Consider the following 19507-nt stretch of genomic DNA (forward strand, 5'->3'; position numbering starts at 1 on the left):
ACACGGAAATGATATATTCATTCAATACAATGAATATGCAATGTGATTTAATAAATATTCATTGGACACCTGTGCTAAGCCCTAGAGATATTAAGATGAGAAGGCTTCAGTATTGGTTACTTACCGTGGTAGATTGTATTGTTCTCAAATATTCAATCCCCTTCCCGTAAGGGGATTAGACCTCCCCAGGTGGGGAGGTATGTACCTCCTAGCATGTCCCATGGGAGGGGAATATACGTCTATCCCTTGGCTGTGCGACTGACTAGCCAATGGTGCTTGAGTGGACACCACGCATGCTACACCTGAGAGGAAGATTTAAGAAGCGTTGTCTTTTTCCGTCGTCACCCTTGCCCTTTTCTCTTTGCTGTGAGAATGGCAGGTCTCAACAAAGAGCTTCTCCTAACTTGAAACATAACCCTAACCCTAATCTGAGTCCTGGAATGAGAAGACTGAACAAAGCCACAACAGCTGACCTGCAGCTGCCAACATGTAACATGTTTGTTGTTGTAAGTCACTGAGATTTTGCAAGTTCTTTATTCACCTAGTGAGACAAGCTGAAACACGTTGCATGGAGTTCAACTACAGTACGTTAATGCTAAGGCATGAAAAGTTCACATTGTCTGCTTAGCAGTTCGGGACCAAAAGCAGAGACTAATTCTAGTCCAAGAACCTTGCAAACTGTAGTGATGTGTGACCGTCTTAAGATGGACTGTGAGCAGATTACCTCTGGGTTAATCTGGCCAAGTTTGCCTACTGTTAAATTTTATTACAATAACCATGCAGCTTTCCTCACTGAGTTTAGGTCATCGAAAGAGATAACTGTCAGAATTCAATTGTCCTAGATGTACTGACCTGGTCCAAGTCAATTGGTAGTTCAAGGTCAAAGCTTCCATGTTTATCCAGTGGAATGAGAATGAAGGCTTTTTCAGGACAGTTAACATGTCAAGGTTATCCATCCTCTCAGTATGTGTTAGAGATCAACAAACGCCTGTAACTAACTTTCTTCTCCTTGGATCTAGGTTAACGTAGGTAGAGAGAATTCTTCTCTAACCTACAGTAAGAGAAGACATATGTGTTTGCTGGGAGCAAGAAAGCAAGGGTGAGAGAGGGAGTGAGAGCAAGAGAGAAACAGAGAGAGAACTAAGGGTTTCACTAAGGATCCTGCCTATGCACCTGCACGTATCCGCTACCAAGTGAAAATCTCATGATATTAAGAAGAAAAAACAAAACAAAAAAACCCCAAGATCATTTAACATTTATTTTTGTTGATTCTTTTCAGGATATATTTTCCTACATGTCCTTTGCCAACTGCCTTTCTTTAGAAAGTGCCAGGACCCACGCTGTGGTGGGCATCACTGTGCTGCCCCGCGTTCGGTTCTCCTCCCCTCCCGCGACTCATGCACGTTCTATTCCCACCCCCTTGCAGCTGGGTGGCTCATGTAATTGGTTCCAGCCCCCGGGACCCGAACAGAGTGAGGCTCGTCAGTCACAGGCTGGGGCTCGGCTCCCTGGTTCTCTCTTCTCTGCCACGGTCATCCTGGGAGACACATGCTGAGAGGCCAGTGCCACCAGATGGCATCTGAACAGATCCTTGACTCACTGCTTGGACCTGCAAGGGAATTTTGTGAGCAAGAAATAAGGTTATATAATTTATTCGTTATTACAACATACTCTGGGCCAACATACGTTTTCTGAACACTTCTCATTCTTTGCCTTGGAACTAGATTTTTTTCTTTATCTTCTGAAGTCTGACCTTCCTCCCTCTTTTCCTCTCTATCTTCCTTTCTTATTTCCTACATTCCAAAACTATTTATGGAACATGAACCCTATGCCAGGATCTGTACTGGAATTATGATGATAAACAGTTGAGGCATAGATCCTGCCTTGTGGAATTAGAGGGGGAGTGAGAATTTTTTTGTTCCTTACCTGTACCAGGAACTCTATCAAATTATCTCATTTAATCCGCATAACTACACTACAGGCTAGAAACTATTACTATGCCTAATCTATTGATAAAGAAACTGACCTTCAGAGAAGTCAGTCACAGGGCCCAAATCAGACAGACAGTGAAGGGCTGAGTTGGGCTACAACCTTGAGCTGCTTGTTGCCAAAGCCTTGGTGATGAAATACGGGACTATCGCAAGGGATAACTTTTGCTTCTCTGGAAAGTTTGGTGCACACTCGTTATAATTATTAATACATAGATCTGTCAGAAGTAGAGATTTCTCCCCTCTTTGGGCCAGAGTATGTGCTTTGATGTTTTGATCATAATGAAAAGGGTGTCAAGAGACTGAAACAGTCAGAGCTCCACCTCCCTCACTGCTGGCTGAACAATGCCAGATATTCTGATATTGCCCTCAGTGCATTTATCCCTCTGCTGAAGGCAGGAGTCCTCATCCGAGTGGACGGCCTCAGGACCCACTGCTGGTGTAGCTTGTGAGGTGATGTGCGTGGACACAAAGGGGGTCCTCTCACAGTCTATTCAGGCCCCTGTGAGGACAACTGGGCAATACTGCCAACAAAGGAAGGGGCAGTAAGAATCCCCTTTCCTGGGGAAGATCTGTGGACCAATGACAACAGCTAATCACAACTTTAAAAACATACTATTTGGAACGAAGGGAGAGTTTTCCTTCAATTTATTTATTGTTTTGTTTTCCCAAAGGAGCTAGCAGGATTTTGAAAGAAATCAAGTTTAAGTAAGGATCTGTGAGGTCACTGCCTCTGCCTCACTGCTGACAGATAGCTTATCTTGTTGGAAGAGGCAAGGAAACTGGCATCTTGCTTAAGAACACTTGACACTAAGAAGTGTCTGTTAATCTCATTTGCTTCCCCTGAGCGGTGGCATCAGAGGTGGTCTGGCCCCTCTCGGGTATGCAGGATGCCCGAGTCGCTGAGAGCTGGTTTCTCAAAGTGTGGGCAGTTGAACACATACATGGGACACACCTGGAGTCGTTATTACAGAGGCAGATTCCAAGTCCCACCGCAGACCCACTGAATCCGAAGCTCAGAGTGGGGATGGGACTCTGAGCACTGCAGCAAGTGCCCAGGGGGCTGTCCCACGTGCACCAACGCTGGACAACAGTGGGCTGGAGCTCACAGCTGCCTCTCGGCTGGTGCTGAGAGCAGGCCTTGCTGACATTTAGCCTTTTATTCCTGTCCCCTCCCGCCACCATTTTTTTTTTTTTTTGCGGTGCGCGGGCCTCTCACTGTTGTGGCCTCTCCCGTTGCGGAGCACAGGCTCCGGACGTGCAGGCTCAGCGGCCATGGCTCACGGGCCCAGCCGCTTCGCGGCACGTGGGATCCTCCCGGACCGGGGCACGAACCCGTGTCCCCCTGCATTGGCAGGCGGACTCTCAACCACTGCGCCACCAGGGAAGCCCCCGCCACCATTTTTAATAGCCTTATGGAGCTCCGAACGATAACTCCTCTATTAAAGATGACCCACTCAGGATGGAATAAATGCTTTCTTTTTAGGTCAGATTACAAAAACACAACCTTCGAGAAACCACAGCTTTCTCTATTGCTCTGCATTATGCATTTTGGAATAAAATTTCTCTCCTTGAGAGAAATTTCACTTTCACCCTGAAAAAGCTTCCTTTAAACATTGAAAAAATAAGATCTGCTGCTTTGTGCCTCAGTAGTACCTCCAGCAGCACCTGTGCAGACAACCCGAAAGCCCACTAGAGGAAAGTGAAATTGGGGCCCATTTTACCCACCCTTCATTGCCGTTTCATTACTGTGGTTCCTTTTTTCAGGTTTCCTTTCCCTGCATCATTTTTATTCTTTCTTTCAATCATCTTCCTACATTCTCTTTCTACATTTATTTTAAGCAAATATTTAGGTTTTGGGGCTGAAAGTCTCCTCAGACCATTTACAGTGAACCCCATGACACAGAAGGATTAGTAAGAAGGAGGAGGAGGGGAAAGCAAGGCTCTGCCTGGTGAATTTGAGGAAGACTGGGTTTGCTAGAAGAAATGTAACGATCGGAACTCACATTCCTGTGGGACGCTCGGCAAGAAAACATCATTTCAAAGGTGTAGCAGATGACTTACCCAACGTTACAGGAAGAAGAAAGCACAAAGAACCCCAAAACCCAACGCCCTCTTACATAGCAGCGAGCTACATAGGCTTTGAATTATTTTATTGAACAGCATTAAGTGCTTTCCTGTTGGAAAATGAGGAACTTATTAATTATTTCAAGTTTGAAGTAATTAAGCCAGGCGCTGTCAGGCTGACACAGTTTTCTCAGCAGGCGGCCGGTTTCTTCTAGCACAGTGAAAGATTTTTCTAGTCCTATATGCTGAGCTAGAGGTGAGCCAGTTGGTAAATATGTGACACCTTTTAATTATACCTCGTTGCAAGCTGGAGCTTGTCTTGTGAATTATTTGATCATTTATTGCTCTCTCATGAAAGAGAAGCTATTGGTGAATCTCCCTAGGAAAAGGGTGGAGATAAGAATGGAGGAGTGTCTGGGTGCCTGGAAAGGAGGAAAAGCAATACTGTACTAGGGGCTTTAAGAGATTATTTCAGGGCCTGCCGATGACCTTCTAGCATACGTTCTGGAAAGGTCGTTGTCTCAGTTGGCAGATCACGCTACTATATATAAAATAGATAACTAATAAGGACCTACTGTATAGCACAGGGAACTTTACTCAATACTCTGTAATGGCCTATATGGGAAAATAATCTAAAAAAGAGTGGATATACTTATATGTATAGCTGATTCACTTTGCTGTACACCGGAAAATAATACAACATTGTGAATCGACTATAGTCCAATAAATATTAAACAAAAAGAATGCTCATAGTGCTGAGTAAATAGGTTTTGTAGCTGGTCCAGTCAGGCCTGGGTAGTAGGAAAGACTGAAAAACATTTTCTCTTCACCTTCTCTCTAGGCTTTTCCCATAAGCTTTATTGGCCACCAGCTGCCCAGCTAGATTCCAGGCGCATGGTGGAGAGCTTTTGAGCTCACATTTGCTCCAAAGAAGAATAGGAAAATGGAAGACGGAAAAACGGGCCGAGAAGGAAATGTTGGGAGTGGTAGAGATAGACTCTTGCGTACCTGCAAAAGTTTTCCAAGTTCTTTTTTTTTTTAAGGCTAAAATTCAAAGGTTTCCTTTCATAGCAATATGCTTCCAACGCTTCCTTGCATTACTTTGCTAACAGTCTGAACAAATTGGTCTTTGACGGTCCTACCCAGTGCCTCCCAACACTGGCATCTCCGTATCCGACACCAAGTTCAAACCAGTGCATGCCTGTCCATCAGCCCTCTGTGTAACAGAACACGTTTGTAGCCTAGGGTTGCAATATGTTGCCCATTTATCTCCTGTCCTCCAAGGTTCCGGAAATTTTATTTTCTGGCCTCAAAACTTATTTGTTCTTACTCTGCACCTTCTGCTGGATAACTGGCTGATTTAATAATGACATTTGTACTGATCTGTTGATCTAGTCACTCATTTATTTAATCACCATTAATTCACTGCCTACTTTTATACCACTGAGGAAACTGCACAAGACAAACAAGGTCCTTCCCTCCTGGAACTTATCAATTCATGTGAAGAAATCCTTCCTGGTGCCCATATGTAGAGAGCTTGAATCTCCATCCTCAAATTCATGAGGGAGAGAAATATTAAATTAAGTTTTTTCATATTTTAATGCTCCTCTCTCTCTTTTTATTATTGAAGTATAGTCGATGTATAATATTATATACATCGTGTACGATATAGTGATACTGTACACAATATAGTGACAGGTGTACAATAGAGTGATTCACAATTTTTTTTTTTGCGGTATGCGGGCCTCTCACTGTTGTGGCCTCTCCCATTGTGGAGCACAGGCTCTGGACGCGCAGGCTCAGCGGCCATGGCTCACGGGCCAAGCCACTCCGCGGCATGTGGGATCTTCCCGGACCGGGGCACAAACCCGTGTCCCCCGCATCGGCAGGTGGACTCTCAACCACTGCGCCACCAGGGAAGCCCCGTGATTCACAATTTTTAAAGGTTATACTCCATTTACAGTTATTATAAATTATTTGCTATATTCTCCCTGTTGTACAATATATATTGCAGCTTATTTTATACATAATAGTTTGTACATCTTAATCCTCTACCCCTCTATTTCCCTTCCCCCCTTCCTTCTCCTCACCGATAACCTTTGGTTTGTTCTCTAGATCTGTGAGTCTGCTTCTTTTCTGTTCTATTCACTAGTTTGTTGTATTTTTTAGATTCCATGAATAAAAAAATCTCATACAGTATTTGCTTTTCTTGGTCTGACTTATTTCTCTTAGCATAATGGTCTCCAAGTCCATCCATGATGCTGCAAATGGCAAAATTTCATCCATTTTTATGGTTGAGTAGCATTAAGTTTTTAAAAAAGCCATTTAAGTTCAAATTCAAGCCTCTGTGTTGCTGGTCTAGTGGAAAATTCAGTCTATTATAAGTGAATTTTTTCTAACGGTCTATACCGTTTCTACACAGAGAGAGGAACCTAGACTCGCCCCCCTGCATTCCCTGTGATCCAGAGCTTTCTCTACAGAATGGAGCCCCCATAGTATCTAGTATGGTGGGAAGCTGGGGAGGGCACAACCGTGGAAGCAAAAGATTCAAGCTCTTGCCACCATTTGGTTGGGAACAGAAGGTGGGGGTGGGGGGGAAGAGGGCACAAAGGCAACCTCAGCAGTGAGCAGGTGAGCGGTACAGTGAGGGCCTATAATGGGGTGACTGCAGGCTGGGGGGGCACCGTTGGGGGCACCAACGTAGAACCTCTAAGTTCAGTGTCTGTGAAGATTGGGGTGCACTAGCCCTGGAGTCTTATAAACAGGGCCAGGGCAAGGGAGTGGGGCTTCCTGAGAACGCTTTCTGAGGGAACTTACAGGGGACCCTGAGGGCTGAGGAGATCAGCTCAGAGACAGGGCAGGAACGGGGTGCAGGAGGAGGGCATCCGGAGGAGAAACAGGGGCTGAGAGGCCCTGGGAGCCCTGTTCTCTCACAGGCTGGGTCCTCCGAGGCTCAGAGACTAGCAGGGCAGGCTGAGGAGGGAAGCAGCCAGCTGGTAGGCGTCGGAGGTCGCTGCTGGAGGACCAGTACTTTACAATCAGTGCTCCAAAGACATAGACCAAGAAAGTTGCGCGCGCGCGCGCGCACACACACACACACACACACACACACACACACACACACACACACACGGTCTCTTGGAACCCCCCATGCCCATCCTTTTCCTCAATGGGGACATGTAGCAAACAGCCTTACCCAATTCCCAGGAAAAGAGCCCCAGCTGCAGCTCCGGCCTGGTCATCCATGTCATTTAAGCACATACCAAGCTCCCTGTCCTCTACTCAGGCACAGCTTGAAGACCATTGTCCAGTTTGTTCAATTCCTGCCTTTCTCCCAGGTGCTTTAAGGCCTGCCCTTAGTCCCCTGGGCTGCCCAGCCCCGCCCCCTGGAGAAAGCAGGAGTTGGGGGGAGTGATAAAACTGCAGAGAAGGGGATGGTCATGGTCCTCAGCAAGGCACTTGGGTAGGGGTGGCGGAGGCATGGCTGAAGTGGGGAGAAGAGTGGTGCAGCCTCTGAGGAGGCCCCACCTCCTTGGGCTGGTTAGTCCTCAGCACCTGGCCCAGCAGCTTCCTTCTAGACCCAGCAGGGCCTCCTTCCTTTTCACACCATCAGCGAGATGAAGACATGGTGGTACCGGAGCAAAGGAGAGGAGGCAGCACCTGGTAAAGGCCAAGGAGCAGAGGTAGAGGCCCAAGTGTGTGACGCAGGGCAGGTTAGAGTGCCTGAAAGAGCAGCAAGGGGCTGATGACAAGAAGATGAAGATCATGGAACTGAGCCACGAAGGATGGTAATTGAATGACAATCCAAGAACTTTTAACTGAAGGCACGAATCACGAATTGCCAGACAGCTCTGGAGTGTCCCATTCGTTATCAGTGACTACTACATCATTTTCATTTCTGCATTATGTACAGAAAAAAGAACACTCACTACCACTGGAGTAGAAAGTCCTGCATTGTTCTATGCAGCAACGTTTTGTATATAAAATAAATGTAGCCATCATATTTAGAATCAAAATTTGTGAAAGCCACAACTCTGGTGTCATAGCTCTATTTCAGCTGAAGAAAAGTACCCTTATATTTTGGAAGGCAATATTAACAAACAACATTTTTCAAACAGCAAAATTTAGTTACCTTTTCTTTGTTACTTTTCACAAAGAGTTTAAGACATTTTTTTTAATTAAGCATACTTTCACAGAATAATTTGTTTAAACTATATGCATATAAAAAAGTTAAACATGCTTTTTATTATGCCTAAAATACAAATACAACTGCCAATATATATTTTGAATGGAACCCTATTTTATAATGTTAGCATGCTGAATGTGTTTTATGAGTGATCATTAATATAGCATTTAGGTCAAGATTTCAACTCAAACCCACCAAACTCTTTGGTCAAAATTTTTTTTTTTTTTTTTTTTTTTCGGTACGCGGGCCTCTCACTGTTGTGGCCTCTCCCGTTGCGGAGCACAGGCTCCGGACGCGCAGGCTCAGCGGCCATGGCTCACGGGCCCAGCCGCTCCGCGGCATGTGGGATCTTCCCGGACCGGGGCACAAACCTGTGTCCCCTGCATCGGCAGGCGGACTCTCAACCACTGCGCCACCAGGGAAGCCCTTTGGTCAAAAATTTAATACTCATAACCAAACCAGCAGTGTTCAGAGTTGGGTAATACATATAAGCATTTTTATGGTTAAGTTTCCTAAGAGAGTGTAAACGTTTTAACAGAAAGTGAAATATTGTGCAGCTTTATGGAAGTTTAAAGCCTATTTGCAAGCATTGCTGCCTGTTGGAAGAATTTGTATGTACAGGAAATACATACAAATATTGTGGATAGAGACAGTTTATGTCTCATTGTGGTAAACCCTTGCTTTACAGATTTGAAGGTACAGACTTTTACAAGCAAGTTCATGAAGTCATGTTTGATTATAAACCAAGCAAATAATAATTTTCCATTTGGTATGTTTTATGATGATTCTTAATTTTGTAGCAGTGCCTGTAAAATAAATATCTCTTGCAACGTTAAAATTTTAAAAAATTTAATCCATCATGGGTTTGCTTTCTTGACCCTGTGGAGATGCCCACAGCTATTGGGCATCCTAGGTGAATTTGACCTTGGTTGGGCTCTGCCAAAGACTAATGAACTGAAAGAAGAGATAGCCTCTTGCACTATACTCTTGCCTTTCCATTAGGGCATCCTATGTTATTATTAAAATATTTTTTGAAGTCTATTTTAAAAATTACTTATTACATAAAACAAAGATACAATGTATGTAAAATATTAAAAGGAAGCTATGCTAAAAAGAAACTTAGAATAATGACTTTTCTTATATACACATATATTTTGGAAAATGTGAAGATGCCAAACACAGAACTTTATGAACAAAGCCAGTCACCAAATAACAAGTTTATTTTAAGGTAGTACTTTTGGAATCAGTTTAGTACTGAATAAACAGTGTATGTGTATAATAATATGTAAATTGAACAATTAGCACAGGGAATCCTAGTATTAAGGAAACTTTAAAAGGCCAAAATGTTAACTAATGCCTTGTCAAAGAAAATTTGTTCCTCTCAAAACTTTTTTTATGGTGTGTGTGTGTGTGTGTGTGTGTGTGTGTGTGTGTGTGTCTATGTTTGTCTTCAATAAAGAGCAGAAATAGAACTACACAGAAAAATATGTTCTTATATGTTGAATTTTACGCAATTCACATGTTGATATTCTGCCTTTTCCTAGGGCAAAAACAGATTCTTCCTAGAAACCTCTTGCACAAACATACTGATCATCCAAAGTCAAGGATGTTTGAGAATCTATCTGGTAAAGATGGAAATTTAAACAATAGTACATGAAAATACATTAGGTGTTGCTTCATATAATAAAATGCACTCATTTTTCCCTGAAAAAGAGAAGGAATCTGAACTTTTTTTAAATTATAAATTTCACAGTTGTAAAATGGGTGTATTTTGTCACGCATTTTACAGGAAGTGCCCTCAGGAGCCAGAGGGAAAGGGATTTTATAAGATTCCAAGTTCCATGGAGATGCCCTCTGGGCAACAGTCTGAAGTGGTACCATGAAGATGGCTCTCATCTCATCCACCTGATCTCTTCTTCAATCACATGGTTTATTGTGCATCTACTACATGCCAGCCCTGTGAGGTGCCTGATTTATAGGGTAGAAATTTGCTAAGATAAGTGGTGGAAGGTGGTGAATGACTCAGATTGATACAAGTGTAAGATGACTGTTTACTATGATGTTGCAGAGATGTAGGAGGAATAAAATTAAGAAGGTGTGATGAAGCCTGTCAGGGACATTCTAAAATGCCTAAAATGGTCAGACTCCCTCCACCCTACCCCATATAAGCCCTGCAATGGAAGAACCGCTGGCAAGTGTGAGTAAAAGACAAACAAGATCAGAGTTGTGTTGAGGAAGACAGCTCTAGTGGAATGAACTGAGTCAAGAATTCCTGTGGGAGAATACAATAAGCCCAGAGGAGGAACTCAAGTCAGTTCTGAAAGCCTCAAGAGAGAAATTCTTGGGTTCTTCCCAAATCAGAGTCCATAAATTGATGTCCATTCTGCTTCTGCCACAGACTAGCCTGTGCTTATGGAATTTGCACACTTAAGAAAATATATCTGAACTCATGGCAGGAAGAGGCTGCTTTCTCTGGAGGAAAAAATCATTCTGCATGAACCCATTACTAGAACCTAAGCAGTGTAGAAGGTGTAGAAAAAGCCAATTTGTAGGAAAAGCCATTTTCTCTTAAATCTGAATTTTGTGAGCTGCAGAACATTGGTAACTAGTAATCTATATCTTGTTCAACAAGTTAAGTCCCAATTTCTCTGGAAACTATTAATGCGGATTTATAGAACCTTCAAGATAGATCCACCCCAACCTTAAAAATGCCCTTAAATCCAGGCATGTATTAGTCATCCCACAGGGGCAACATTTACAACCTTTCCACACTTTTCACTAACAAGGTAGCATCCTAGCATATTTTATATTTTCAAACTGTTAGAAATAAACTGACATTTGGGTCAGCATTGTTTGTTGAGAACTGACCTAGGCACTCATCAAATTCAGTACAATCGCCTTTGCTCGAAAAGTGGACAAGATAGCCGTGAATACTGTGAAGTTAACTTCGGTTTACATTTTGAAAGTCTTTTGAAGGCGCTGTCGTCTGAAGAGCAACATCTCTTTCCGTTTTTGTCTCAGGGAGGCTGTCACTGAGTGTACTACCTGCCTTTCTGTGGGTGGATGCATTCGTGTCTTTCATAAGGACTCCACATTCGTATCACTGAACTGTGTGTTTCGGTCTCAGCCAGAGAGCTCAAGGACAGCTTTGAATTGGGTGCATCATGTAATAGACTAAAAATCAAGAACAACAACAACATAAAGACCTTTGTAATTTCAATTCGGAGAAAATAGGCATTTGCAATGAAATTAAATGTTTGGTTTAGCTTGGCCCCTCGGGGATAGTAATGTTCATTTTCATGTTGAATTGGTAGACTTTGCTTAAATGAGGGGCAGAACCAAATGACCCTGGAGACTAAATTACCTCTTAGCTTTGGAAATGGAGTTTACCTCGAGCCAGAATTGAGATGAATTTGTGGTGAGCTGACAGAAAATCTGGAAACATTTGCTCACTGGGTACCAGGAGTGCAGATAGGCAGAGGAGGCAAATTCAGATGAATTATCCCCCATTCCTGGTAAATTCAGAAAAAAATCATTATTTAATTAGCATGAGTTCAAAGCAAGGGTTTGCTATTCCTTTGATGCCTAAAATTAAAGAATAATTTCCTTTTTTTTAAGAAACAAGAGCAATGTTAAACAAACAAACAGGTGTGTCCACCTAGGAACACCAAGGCAGGCAGAAGAGAAAGGGCACCATTTGGCCCTGTGTGCAACAGCTCTGTACAAGCTCTGTGTTGCCTGCCGTCTTTCACCCCAATGGAAATGATTCTGTTTGCTTGCGATTATAGACTCCTATTGATTTCCAATTTTCACCAGGCATGTTCAAGTCTCTTGGGCTCTGGGCGCTTGTAGATTCTTATCAGTCTTGCAGTGAGGAAACAATGTGGTAATGTAATCGGCACTGTGTAGCAATATGAGATTCCTATTCTACTTTCAATTTCATCCTTTACTGCAGTATCTTAATTATATATCTTGCCATATATATTTAGAATTACATATGTACATAAAATTCTATTGGTTATGATTCCTTGGAAAACCCTGTATATACACACACGTATTTAGCACCAATGGACTCAGTGAATTCTCAAAGAGCAGACTATATTTTAATAGAAGCCTGTGCTTATCTATGGAATCCCCCCAAATCAACATAGTATTCTGAATAGATTGGGTTGTATCATCTTACTGTTTTAGCTTGCTTTGACTTCCATCTCTAGAGTAATAATGGATTCACGATTACACTGCAGCTGCTGTCTCAAGAGCTACTTATATGGGGGAATCTGCATTCAGCAAGTGTTTATTTTATGTAGTGGAGTGCCACCCAAACAGTTCTGAGCTCTTACGAAAAACTTATCCAGAAAGCACACTTCACAAACTCTAGTGTGTAACATGCAATTACTTTCTTTTTGTCATAAAATATCCGAGTAATGCTTTTACTTGATCTAGGGAAAGGACTTTCTACCAATTCTAATTTTTCCTGCAGGATGTGTGTTCGTGTTCCAAATCTTAACTTACCAGTACAGATTGTGAGGTTTGATGAGTGTTAAACTGTAGAGCCATAATAAAAGTCAAAGTGATTTGTCAAAATTTAGAGGAAGTGTAAATGGCTACGTTTCAGTTTGTGTCTGGAAAGAGTAGGTAGTAGTAATTGCTTTAGCGGGATGACCAGGATGAAAGACAGTAAAAAAAAAAAAATCTTAATTTCTTCTTTATGAGATTGTTACAGCGTCGGTGCTTTGAGTGGCACCTCCCCACACGATCGCTGGTGTATTGTGCTGAAGCTTCACTAGAGAAAGTGCATGCTTTCATCCGGCCTCTGCAGGGCACGTGCTCTGTTACGTGAAGAGCATGACAAATCTGTATAGTTTCCAATCTCTTCTTCTATTTTCATTTCCACACTCTTAGAGGAAAAAAGCTCTGATAAAAATAAATGTAGCTGTATTGTAATCTTCATGTAGTCTTATGGTTAAAGAAAGAAAAGTAAATATAAAAAAACCTCTGTGTTTTAGTTGGGAACACAAATAAAATGATTTATTTGCTTCTGCATATACCCTTTATTTTTACTTTCTGATCATTCTACTGAGACTGGATTTCACTAGAGTCCCCAAGGTAATGGGGCCTGGTGACTAATCCACTGAGCCGTACAAACCCCATCTGCTTACTCACTTTGACATTTTAATAATATCCCATTTGGACCTTTGTTCAATTTTGCTTTGTGTGCTACATCTTTGTTTTAACATTATATCTGAAATAATTTACTATAATGAATACTACCAAAGCTCCCTAATTAAAACACACAGAAAGTTTTTTTTTTGTATGTCAACTATGTATACTTTCCACAGGAAATGTACCCACTAAAATTTGTCATATGGACCATCAAATTGTCCTCTTAATTATTGTTCATTGTGTATTTTACTTGGAATAAAGGAAAAATATGTCATTAAAAAAGCAACATCCTATTTTATTTCCATCTTACTCAGAAATTCCTGTATGGAGTGTTTTTCTCTGTAAAAACCATAATAGATTATTCTAATGGTACAGCAGAGTAGGGTAGCTTCAGACAACATTGCTGATGACAGAAGTAATGTTAAATGCTGACTTGTTTTGTTTCATAAATATGTGATTTCTTCAAATGAAGATTGATTATGACCTAGTATTTACATACATAAATCATACATATTGTGACAGACTTGTAACATGCTGTATGTGTTGCCCTCCGGGAGCTTGATTGTATTCAGCATATGCCACAGTCAAAAGCTTATTAATTATTATTGATTAATTCATATACTCCCTTTCACTCATACCAAAATATTGAGGAATATTATAGAAGGAAGAAGGCTTAAACACGCATTAGAAGATCCCCCAAATATTTACTCAAATCTTCATAGGACACTAGACACACAAAAATCCTATAATTTAACCTAGATTTTGTAGAAGGCACAGATGGTAAAGCAAGTGATAAATCATTTGCAGGATGTTAAGCTGCAAACATAAAGTTAAGCATGATCCAGACTGTAAAGCAATGTAGGAGTCCAAGTGTGAAAAGATTTAAATAATAGAACAGTAACACGCAACACATTTTCTCTCTTTTCCAAGTAATCTCAGTAGCATTAGAATTTACCAGTGACTGCTGCTCTAATAAAATAATTATATTTATAGAGTGCTCTTCAGAAGGTAATACCATTTTACACACATTATATCTCATTTAATCTTCTTGAAAACACTATGAGATCAGTATAGAAGTTCAGAGAGGTTAAGTGGGTTGTGCAATATTACACATCCAGTAATTAGTGGAGCAGAGTCTCAATTCAAGCTTGTGACCCCAAACCTAGTCCTCTAAGTTTCATCACCATGGAAAGCTGGGAAACACCGCGTGCTGTGCCTTCATCCCACAGCTGATTCATTCATTTCAACCATCTTTTACAATGTATATTAACAGCCGTGGTGTTAATTACCATCCAGTGATCTATATCAGTCACTTAGAGAGTAAATAAATATATTTACTCTGCCAAATTCATTGGTTCTGCCACATATTAATAATCTATACAGGAAAAACGAGATAGAGAGTTGAGATACTAATCAGACATCATAATAACTGAAGAGATGGCTCACCTGTACCATGGAGAGGTAATACTATAGAGAGAAAAGGATGCAGGCTTTAGAGTTGCAAAAATCCAGGTTCTTACCATGAATTTTCCATATATGAGCACAATTTGAGCAAATTAATTAATTTCCATAAGTTTTAGCTGCCTTAAAAACAGTTTTTTTAAAGGATTAAAAATATGTAGGGTTACTGTCACATAATGGGCACTCCATAAGAGTTATCATTACCATGAGTATAATTTAGACAGTGTATCTAAGCACCACATTGACTTCAACTAGGAACTTCCAGGGGACATAATTTTAAGAATTAAATAAAGAATAAAACCACTGGTATCGATTTGCTAAATATTTAAAATACTTGAAGACTAGCTATTAATCACATTGTTTTCTAGTTAATATGGGTAAACATTTATGATTCATATCTAAAATTATACTTAAAGGAGAAGGAAAATTACTAAGAATTTAAAGGTCAGGAGTAAAATATGGTCAGTGCCACAGAATTATATCAATTCATAATATCTTAGCACAAAAAGATGTGATGGCTTTTATCTCTGGAAAAGTGGGGAGATCAATTTATATTTGACATTATCAGCACATCAATGATAAATCTAAAAAATTAAAAAACATCAGTGGGTATCCAAATATCTAAAAGGTGCCAACTCATAATATTTAAAAATCCTAACACAAGATCTTAGAACAGGAGAACTCAAATAGGCAGAGAATGGAAAAACAGCTATTAGAACCATAAGAGCTTCTTTATTTGTATATATTTAATTTTGAAATTTAAGGATGGCCAATTGATAGCAAAACATCCTACTATGATGAAAGTTTTAGTTCCCTCAAGAGAAGACTCCAGATGGCAACTAATGATAAATCATTCAACTCTGTGACTATATTTTCACCAGATGTTTTTAATGGTATAACTTCTGAATGAGTTATACTCTATCTGGGTTGAATTGTGTCCACCAAATTGTGAGTATGTAAGCAGAGAAAAATTGGGCTCCACAGTTTGAATCTAATATGTAAAGATTGACTGGGCCAGTAGGTGATCTTCCCTAGCTAAATTCTTCATTAACTTTTTTCATATAATAGAGGCAATCAATGGGCAATTTAAATTAGATGAAAATATCCAAGATATCAGGGAATATGAGATATTGTTTGCTATTAGATAAGAAAAGAAAGAGAGAGAAGTCTATGAATAAAACCCAATGGGAAAAGTTCAGAGAGACCAAAGGTCTGTCTGACCTCAACAATAAGAGCAAAGACAGTATCCTCGAGAGAGAGCACAGGAAAAGAACAAATGAAAAAGATGAAAAAGACAAAGAACCAGAAATGTAACTCTGGAATCATAACAGGAGAAATTACCCAGAGTTTCATCAGTTTATCTGTTCCAATGTAGAAAATTCACCAGGCAAATAGACTGGTAGAGATAAAAGAAATACTCCTAAATTCCAAAGATGATTTAAGTTTAACCAAATTTTGAAAAAAATTGTTGTGAGTACAACTGAAAGCTTCAATAAAAGAACCAACAGAATGTTTCTCCTTTGCAAAGATGGTTATAAACTAAAAAGAGATGTGAAGAGTATTCAAGTCAACACAAGTCTAGACTTTCAATAACCCCCAGATCCCAAAAGATGATTTCCAGTCTGGCATGCAAGAAGCTTGGAAGTTGCCATTTCATCTTAACAACAAGTAAAAGCTAAACATAATGAAAAATCAACTCTTCTTAGATCCATAAGAGAAGTGAAATCACAGGGCAAACTGCTGTCCCCCTCCAATCGAGAGACTGAAAGGCAAGCACGTAGAATCAGAACTTACCAACGCAGAAACTCATGAGCAGCAACCTCAGGGGAACTAGTACCATCAGGGTAGGGAAACCTAAAATGTAATCAGTGAATTGCTGAAGGCTCAGTGTGGACAACTTCTGAGAGTTAAAAACTCCAGGAAGATTCAGTCATAAGGGGGTCCCCACACTTTTGTGAGTTTTACCTTTACAAGCTTGACCTTTTGTGAGTTTTACCTTTAGAAGTTCTCACAGTGAATATCAGAGAAAAATCTCCTTGTGCTTCTGGCAGGGGGAGGGGTAAAGGAACCATCTTGAGATATGTCAGAGCATTCTGTTCTTCATCACAAGATCTGTCCTTAGATGGTGGGGGCGAGGCTGGTGTGACTCTGGGGCAGCAACATCTTTCTCGCCAAGATCTCACCACACTGGATGTTACCAGGTTGATTCCACTCTCGCATGAAGTTATCAGCAGACAAGCCACAATTAATATAGGTACACTTGGTCACGTTGCCCATGGAAAATCTACCATTGTAAAAGCTATTTCTGGAGTTCACACTGTCAGATTCAAAAATGAACTAGAAAGAAATATTACGATCAAGCTTGGATAGGCTAATGCCAAGATTTACAAACTTAATGAGGCAAACTGTCTTCACCAGAATGTTACAGATCTTGTGGAAGTAGTATACCTGATGAGTTTCCTATAGACTTTCCAGGGACCAAAGGGAACTTCAGACTGGTCAGACATGTTTCCTTTGTTGACTGTCCTGGCCATGATATTTTGATGGCTACTGTGCTGAATGGTGCAGCAGTGATGGATGCAGCTCTTCTGTTAATATCTTCTAATGAATCCTGTCCTCAACCTCAGACTTTTGAACACCTGGCTGCCATAGAAATTATGAAGCTGAAACATATTTGATTCTGCAGAATGAAATTGATTTGGTAAAAGAAAGTCAGGCTAAAGAACAGTATGAACAGATCCTTGCATTTGTACAAGGTACAGTAGCAGGATGTGCTCCTATTATTCCAATTTCTGCTCAGCTGAACAATAATACTGAAGTTGTCTGTGAGTATATCATTAAGAAAATTCCAGTACCTCTAAGAGACTTTACTTCAGAACCCCGACTTACTGTTATTAGGTCCTTTGATGTCACCAAACCTGGCTGTGAGTTTGATGACCTTAAAGGTGGTGTGGCTAGTAGAAGTATTTTAAAAGGAGTATTAAAGGTGGGCCAGGAGATAGAAGTCAGACCTGGTATTGTTTCCAAAGATAGCAAAGGAAAACTTGTGTGAACCAATCTTTTCCAAAATTGGATTACTTTTGAGGAACAAAATGATATTCAGTATGCTGCTCCAGGGGGTCTTATTGGAGTTGGAAGAAAAATTCACCCCACTTTGTGCTGGGTTGACAGAATGGTGGGGCAGGTACTTGGTGTAGTTGGAGCTTTACCAGAGATCTTCACAGAATTGGAAATTTCCTATTTCCTACTTAGACGACTTCTTGGTGTACACATGGAAGGAGACAAAAAAGCAGCAAAGGGTCAAAAGCTGTCTAAGAATGAAGTGCTTATGGTGAACATAGGATCCCCTTCAACAAGAGGAAGAGTTGGGGCAGTCAAGGCTGATTTCGGTAAAATCGTTCTCACCAATCCTGTGTACACAGAAGTGGGAGAAAAAATAGCCCTTAGCCAGAGAGTTGAGAAACACTGGTGTTTAATTGGTTGGGGTCAGATAAGAAGAGGAGTAACAATCAAGCCACCAGTAGATGATGACTGAAGATTATCAGTTAAATAATACATTTGGATGAAGTCAGAATTTCTCTTAACAACCTAGGGGTATAATTTCAAAGCAATACTGGGGATACAGCTCATTACCTTAGTAGAAGCCATAGGTTGTTTTCATTTTCTTCTGATGAAAATTAGCCTCTACTACTAAAATAAAAAATAGGGTCTATCATAAATGTCAGAATTGGCACATTGATGCATTTAATCCACATTTTAGCAGTACTTGATCATTAAACAGTGTCACATTTGTGCATCAATTCAGGTTTGAAATGAAACTGCTATTACAACCAGACTTTGCTATAGCAAACATACCACTGAACCTGTTTGAAATAAAGTTTTTCTCTTATTTTTTTCATGAAAATAAAAAAAAAGAAAAATTATTTAGCCAGAGCCTAACCTGCTGGGGTTTTATTAGTGCCTAACTGACATGGGAAAAGGAAAATACACAACTCCACCCTTCTTTAGCCATTCTGTCTCACTTAAGAAGTGGAAGGAGGAGGAGAACTGAAAAATATGCAAGCAGAGAGATAGAAAGTTTAAGAAAAAAAGCCAAAAATGAATGCCACAGGTAAAAAATAATGTAACAGATGTGAATAATGTTTTTGATAGGTTTACTAGTAGACTGGACATGACTGAGGAAAGACTCTTTGAGCTTGAAGCTATCTCTGTAAAAACTTCCAAAACTGAAAAGCAAAGATGAAAAAAAAGACTGAAAAATATCAGAACAGGATATCCAAGAACTCTGGGGTGACTACAAAAGGTGTAACATAGGCATAATGGGAATTCCAAAAGGAGAAGAAAGAAAAAAAAAAAAAACAGAAGAAACATTTGAAACAAAAATAGCCAAGAAGTACCCTAGATTAATGTCAGACACCAAACCACAGATCCAGGAAGCTCAGAGAACACCAAGCAGAAAAATTACCAGAAATACTACACCTGGGCAAAACATTTTCCAATGATAGAAAAATAAAAGGTAAAGAAAAAGTCCTTAAAGAAGACAGATGGGGAACAAAAACGTTACCTGTAGAGGAGAAAAGATAAGAATTACATCTAACTTATCTTCAGAAACCACACAAGCAAAGAGTGTGGATTGAAATAT

General features: G+C 40.4%; 1 pseudogene; it reads left to right on the forward strand.

Annotated features, from left to right (window-relative positions):
- Positions 1–269: 269 nt before the first annotated feature.
- On the forward strand, positions 270–18400 carry LOC102993311 (eukaryotic translation initiation factor 2 subunit 3, Y-linked-like; annotated as a pseudogene).
- Positions 18401–19507: the final 1107 nt, after the last annotated feature.

The sequence above is a fragment of the Physeter macrocephalus genome, chromosome 4 (genome assembly GCF_002837175.3).
Source record: "Physeter macrocephalus isolate SW-GA chromosome 4, ASM283717v5, whole genome shotgun sequence".
Classification (NCBI taxonomy): domain Eukaryota; kingdom Metazoa; phylum Chordata; class Mammalia; order Artiodactyla; family Physeteridae; genus Physeter; species Physeter macrocephalus.